The sequence below is a fragment of the Coturnix japonica genome, chromosome 16 (assembly GCF_054131305.1).
Source record: "Coturnix japonica strain WE chromosome 16, WE-NBRP24, whole genome shotgun sequence".
In the NCBI taxonomy this organism is placed as follows: Eukaryota; Metazoa; Chordata; class Aves; order Galliformes; family Phasianidae; genus Coturnix; species Coturnix japonica.
This window is the reverse complement of record NC_140678.1, coordinates 6,804,338-6,810,874: the sequence shown is the minus strand read 5'-3', so window position 1 is coordinate 6,810,874 and position 6,537 is coordinate 6,804,338. Positions and strand designations below refer to the sequence as shown.

Below are 6,537 nucleotides of genomic sequence, written 5' to 3'. Positions count from 1 at the left end.
GGCCCTGGGCAACCTGATCTAGTAAAGGTGTATGTTTGGTGGCCCTGCCAGGCAGGGGGGTTTGTTCTTCATGATCCATGAGGTCCCTTCCAACCTGGGTCATTCTGTGACTCTGTGATACTGGTGTGTGGCTGCTTGTCCCAGCGCGCTGACCTTTTGTCTTCAGGTTCACCAACAAGACTGTAACTGATTTATGGAGGAGGCAAGTGATGGGTGCTACTGTGTGACAATCAACATCACTTTGTGGACATTTGAAAGCACCTTCCTCCAGAGCTGTTCACCTCCAGAAGAGGGTGCTCAGAAGTGTTTACTGGCAGAAGATCTGGCTCCAGCTTGGTATGGAAAAACTGGGGAATGATACCATCGTGTCCGGTGAAGAACAAGAAGCAGGTGGGCGTCCCTGCTCCCTCTTGTCTGCTGGCAAGGTCCAGATGAGATCCCAGAGCCAGAAGCTGCCATTCCAAGGAGAGCTTACTCAACCATTTTGGATTTGAGCTGTCACACCAAGGAGAGCTGACTGAACCACGTTGGACTTATTTGTAAGTTTATACTATCATTGGAAACTGTTGCCGTGGTCACAATCATCGTCAGCGGAACAACAACTCCTGATGACCCACCACTACTGAAGATCAATGACTGAACTACTAAACACGTCAGATCCATGGTGGTGACTCTCTCTCCCTCTTGCTTCCTATAAAGACTCCTTGATTCTTTTTCCTGTCTTTTCTATTGCCCGCCTTCCCTTCCTAATCACCCTAAATCGTAATAGCGTCCGTCCTCCAACATTTGAACCATGCTCAGGCATACACGTATGGACCTCCTCTCCTTCCTATAAATTGGAGCAGGACAGAGAACCACAAGGATTGTCAGCTCCCAAGTCATGCAAGTATTGCACACAACACAGATAACTTCATCTGTTGGCCCCGCTGTCTCTGCATACCACCAAGCGAGGACCTGCAGTGCCCAGGCGAGACGATGTGCTTGGCAGTGCAAAGCCAGCCCACGTGTGTGCAGATGGCAAGGAGCGTGTGGCACTGTGCACCGACAGCCCTTGCCTGCCCAGGACTGCGTGTGGAGGGCGTTCTCCACTGCAGCCCTGCCCAACAGTCAGTAGGGGTGTGCGGCCATGATGGCAGTAATGAACAAACTGCTGCTTCACAAAGATCTTGGCCCGATTAGAAATCTTTGAGTAGTGCTGTTACAGCAGACAGAATGTGATAAGCGCAAGTAGTCTCCTACACTTCACATCCTTGCTACTTCATTCTGGGTGTTGTCACTGAGCAGCATCTAACACAAGTTCTGCCCTGGTCAGCTGGCTGCCTTAGCTTGAGCCCTGATGGCAACGCTGTGACGTGATGTTAGTATTGCTGTTTTCTCCTCGTCAGAATACTCTGCCTTTTGAAGGAAGCAGCTTCTTGGTTATTTTGTTTTGTTGTTGAACTTTATTGAATTAATTTACAATATCTATATTCCATATAGTTATAGATGTTTTGAATATGATAGTCTGTGGTGCTGAGAATTTTTGTAGAAAAGGTATACTCAGTTCGGAAGGTGTAATAAGGATGTTAAAGAAAGAACCCCCTGTTGTGTTGACCAGTGATGATGCTCCCACCCCCTGACCAATGGTGGAGAGGAGCATGAAGAGAGAGGTGGTGCTGGGGGGATCTTGGGGCTGCTGGGCCTGTCATACTTTTTCCAGGCAGAGGTTTTACAGGTGTTGCCCCCATGCCGACCCTGTGGGGGGTGGCACTCCCACATCCTGAAGGATGGAGGAGAGGAGCGGGAGGGCAGAGTTGGTGCTGTGGGGGGCTGGGAGCTGTGGGGCCTGGTATGCTTTCCCCTGGCTGTAGTTTTCTGGGTGTCGGATGATGCCCTCAAACTGCCACCCTGTGGGGGCTGCTCCAACCTCCTGAAGGATGGTGAAGGAAAGTTGGTGACAGTTCCTGGGGGGGACAGGGGGCTGCTGGGCCAGTTGGCTTCCCCCAGGCAATGGTCGTCCGTCTGTTGGATGATGTCCCCAGGTCTATACTCTGCTGGGGTCGCTTCCATCCCCTGATGGATGGTGGAGGGGAGGGTGAGGGCAGAGATGGTGCTGGAGGCTGACAGGCCTCTCAAGCTTCCCTGAGGCAGTGGCTGCCTGCGGGTGACACTTTGAGGGAGCCACTGCCAACCCCTGAAGAATGGTGGTGGGGGACAGGAGGGTGGTGTTGATGCCAGGGTGCTGCTGTTTGGGTGCTAGCCGATGACTGCAAGCTTCCAAACCAGGTGGGTCCCTCCTGTCCCCTGAAAGAGGTGTTGATGCCCAAGGTGGATAGGGGCCACTGGGCATGATGTACTTCCCAGGGGCCACGGAGCCTGGGCTGGTGGGCTACGGGGGCTGCACTGGGGGCAGCTGAGCCCGACAGCCGTCAGGCCTGGCAGGGGCCGCTCTGGTGGTGCTCTGCGGCTGGTGGGCAGATTGTCACTGCACAGGCACCGGTTGTTTGTGCCACGTCTTTTCTGTCCGGCGCACTGAGGCGAGCAAGCTGTTTGTCCAAGCGTGAGGTGTTGCTGCGGGCAATATGCTGGACTGCAGCATCTTCAGCAAGGCGCCTGCAGGGAGAGAAACGTGCTGAGGGCACAGGAGAACCCCCTGCTCTCCTTCCTCACAGTGCATGATAGAGTCACTCTCAGCTCCGGGCCTGTCTCAGGCCCAGCAGTAAGAACATGCAGCAGGAATGGCGAGGCCAGTTAAATGTCTGACAGTGTCAATCTCAGACAGTGTTAGGCAACAACTAACTGGCTTCTCTATGCTGCTTTAACTAGAAATGCCTCTTTGCTCACAGGATCCCTATAGTAAAGAGAGGGGGCAGGATGGGGTTGGGGGTGAACAAGAACTCACTGGTTTATCTGCCTCCGTTGTCGGACAAGACGATAGCACGAAAACATTGCCATCAGCATGGTAACGAAGATAGCCACACCAAATCCCAGGCAGTACTTCTTGATAAAATTATTGTCTGCGGCATTTGCGTGTTCCTCACCATCCGCACCTGGAAAAACAACGTGGATCTGTTTCACCAGCTGCTGCTTTGAGTGACATGGACAAGAACAACCACAGGAAGGATCCCGCTCCGGGCTGCTGTTGTGCCTGGTGGCTCAGGGGAAGCACAGCAAGCTCTGGAATGCAGGGTCTGTGCACAGGAGGTACTATGGAGGGTCCTGTTTCCTCTCCTTATCTGCTGAATGTGGTTCTGGTGGCCTAGTTCCCAAAAGGACAAAGTTCCTAAGTCCCTGGGAACTGGCTGCAGTGGGAGGGGAGCAACCTCTAACCACGGCCACGGAGCTCTATGAGCGGCCCTTACCTGGAGTGACAGTTGTTGTGTGCATGGCCTCTATTACTCTCAGGGGGACAGTCAGTGTGCGAACTCTGCCGTTCCAAAATGCAAGCCAGCGCATAGGTGCTCCACCTGTCTCTTTAGAAAGGAGGTAAGGGAGTGGGACTGTAAGTAACTGCTTCTCATCAGGAAGATGGTGCAGTTTCTCCACATGTATTTCTAGAAATTCAGTTTCACAAGCCTTTCAGGGAACAGACGGAAATACACCTACCACGTGCTTTGTCCTTCATGATTTTCATTAGCAGAGGGGGCAGTGTCTGCAGATATTTTCCTGTTTCCAGGGCCTCTTTCTGTTTCTCAGGACCTAAACAGAAAGCATTAAGATAACTTTCAGACAAACAAGATATTAAACTGAACGGTCTTTTCAGTGAAGTCAGTAACGACAACAGCCACCCCTGGGATGCCTGTGGGGTTCCAGCACAACTAAGGATTTAGCACGGCCTTCCCTGGAGGCACTTCTGCAACCAAAGAATGAGAACTTTTCACCACACACTGCAGCTTACCTAAACGCATAACGGCATCACTGAATGGGACAAGGGCATTGTGCGAGGGCAGGGCAAACACACAGGTGTGCATTCTCACTCACACCTGCAGACGCGCCTGGCTGACATTAGGACTGTGAGCTGGCATCTCTCAAAGGAAGTAAAATCTCATGACATGGTATGCTGTAATTTCTCTCTTCCTTAGGGACCTGCAGTGACTGGAAGGGGCTCAGGTGATGACATGGCACTCAGACCTGGGTCAAAAGTTGCAAAGCTGCAGAGAAGCCAGGTGGGCAGTTGGCTGGCACTCAGCAGCTTTCCAGATACTCTCTCCAGGCCATGTAAAACAATCTTCAGAGAAGGCATAGAAGAACATTTGGCCCCTCAAGGTTTTTTTAGTGGGGAGATCTCTGATGTATGGAGACAAAGTCAACGGGATGCTGGGAGCATGCAGCACCCAAGAAACAGTGACTACCCAAGCTTCTCATGGAGAAGAAATCACCAGGCAGTGAAAAGATGAACCCCTCCTGAACTTCCACAACCAAATATGAGCAAAGATCATGAGATGAAGACTGGTGACTTACCTCTGGCATCCACCCCAGGCTCAGGGACGCGACTTTGCTTTCGAAATGCACCAAAGGGGCCTGCAGGCACAAGAGTGATCAGACACAGGTGAGGAGAGCTTCCGCTGTGCACTGGGGTCTGCCTTGTTTTTTTCCTGCAGTGACCTGTGAGGACTGGCTGCAGGTCAGGGAATGACATGGCCCAAACAGCAAAGGAATAGGAGCAAAGACTGGCAAGGACCACCTTCCCACTGAAATGTGACAATTCTCCAAGTAAAGAAATACTAATGACTGATCTGTGTACGACCTTCAAAGCACAAAGAGACTTGAAAGACCTTTGGAAAGCCTTACGTACCCAAATAAGCTATTATAGCACTAATTTTTCGACTTCCAAGGAAACAGACACTCACAACTTACCTCGGAGTTTCCCCTGAGGCACAAAAGCAGTCTCCTTCCAGTCATCTGAGGAAGGAGTACCAATGTCATCATCTAGAAGAAAGAACAGAAGAGGGATGTTCCCATTGCATGCTGTGATCTTCCTCTCCCTTAGTGACAGGGAAGGGGCCAGGGAAGGGGACAGGTAACAGGATGGGAGACTCAGGCCTTGATCGCCAAAGCTATAGAGGGGCCAGGGTGACCTGGAGCCTAGCACTCGGCAGCTTTACAAATGCTCCCTCCTGGCCACATGCAGCACCCCTCCGGGACCGCGTGGAAGAGCATACAAAGAAAAGGTGCCTGAAACACACTGGGCTACAGCTGGGGGTCTCTGTTGGGAACCAGGATTTTTCTATGGGGAGCATCAGGCAGCTGGAGCAGAAATGCTCATGCTTTTCCCAGCACACACCTTCCACGTTCTCCCCTGGGACACCCCCAGGATGAAGAGCATGCTCCACCCAGCCAGCGGCAGAGCCGTGGGAGCACAGGGCTTCCTCATGCCCTTGCCCAGCTCCTGTGGTGCTGCCTGTCCCCCTTTTCCAATACCCCCCCGCCCCCATCGAAGGCAGCCTTAGGGCTATAAGGCACAGAGCCACTGGAACCAGAACCTGGGCTTCTCACTCTCATTTCCGCTTATTTTTTACCCCATCTCTGCCCACCCACCTGCTCCTGCTGCTCGCCCTGGAGCAGCACAAGTCTCCTGACAACACATGGCTATCAGTAGGAGGACGGCAAGGCAGGTGGGGGCCGTGGCCCCCAGTACTCGTGTCATGCTGCTACCACCACTGCTACAGCCACAACGAGTGCTGCTATTGGGGCACAGAACACCTAGAGCACGCAGCTGGGCATTGTGATCTTGTGGCACAAGGCAGCAATGTGGCAGGGCATAGTGACCTCACATCCCCAGGCTGCTGGCTGGGCCTCCCCATGGGCTGTTCCTCCTGTGCAGCAGGGCTGCATAGAGTGGGTGCTTGTGGCACCCCTTAGTGGGTGAGTGCCAGGCTGCTGGGGAAGAATTACTGGGAGCGTGTCCCACTGGGTAGATCTGTTCCACCGCAAGGACCAGGCTCCCCCTGGGCTTGTTATGGACGCTGAGGATTCCCAGTCATCTAGAGCAGCAGGAGACCATGGCAGATATTTTCACATTTACATTGTGGAAATATATTATTGTGGAATGGTTTGGGTGGGAAGGGACATTAAAGACCCAGAGACTCTGTCAAAGGATAAAGAAAATCGCTCCAGTGTTGTTTTTACTGCTTTGTGCAAATCAAAAGATTGCATTTTGTCTTTTAATGGCCAAAAAAGCCATTTCTTCAGGGACACTGTATTTGTTGTCACAGACTCTAACAAAAATGCAAACTGAGCTTTATCTGTAGCATCAATACTTTAGTATTTCGTATCTTGTATTTGACAGTTCCCTCCCAGCCAGTTGCCCGTGCCTTTCTCTCAGCCCATGAGAGCACCACTTACTGCCTCTGGGAACTTGGAAACTGGCAGCATGATGGCCAGCACACACACAAGGTGCTCGTGACGCAGCTCCAGACGGCTCTCCTGAGGCCCAGATTCATTTCACGGCCACTCACGCTCTGCTGCTGGACATTCTGCAACGGAAAAGCCACCGGATGCAAATCCCATCCCTCACAGATGGTATCAGACCCCTGCTCTCATGGCAGTCACCACCGC

The 6,537-nt window shown here is 52.3% G+C and overlaps 1 long non-coding RNA gene across 1 annotated transcript; it reads right to left on the bottom strand.

The window, feature by feature from the left end:
* Nucleotides 1-1,437: 1,437 nt before the first annotated feature.
* Nucleotides 1,438-3,023, bottom strand: LOC146758226 (uncharacterized). Its single transcript, XR_014934903.1, has 2 exons — nucleotides 2,882-3,023; nucleotides 1,438-2,592 (listed from the first exon to the last, which is right to left on the bottom strand). It is a non-coding gene; the product is annotated as an uncharacterized LOC146758226 (long non-coding RNA).
* Nucleotides 3,024-6,537: the final 3,514 nt, after the last annotated feature.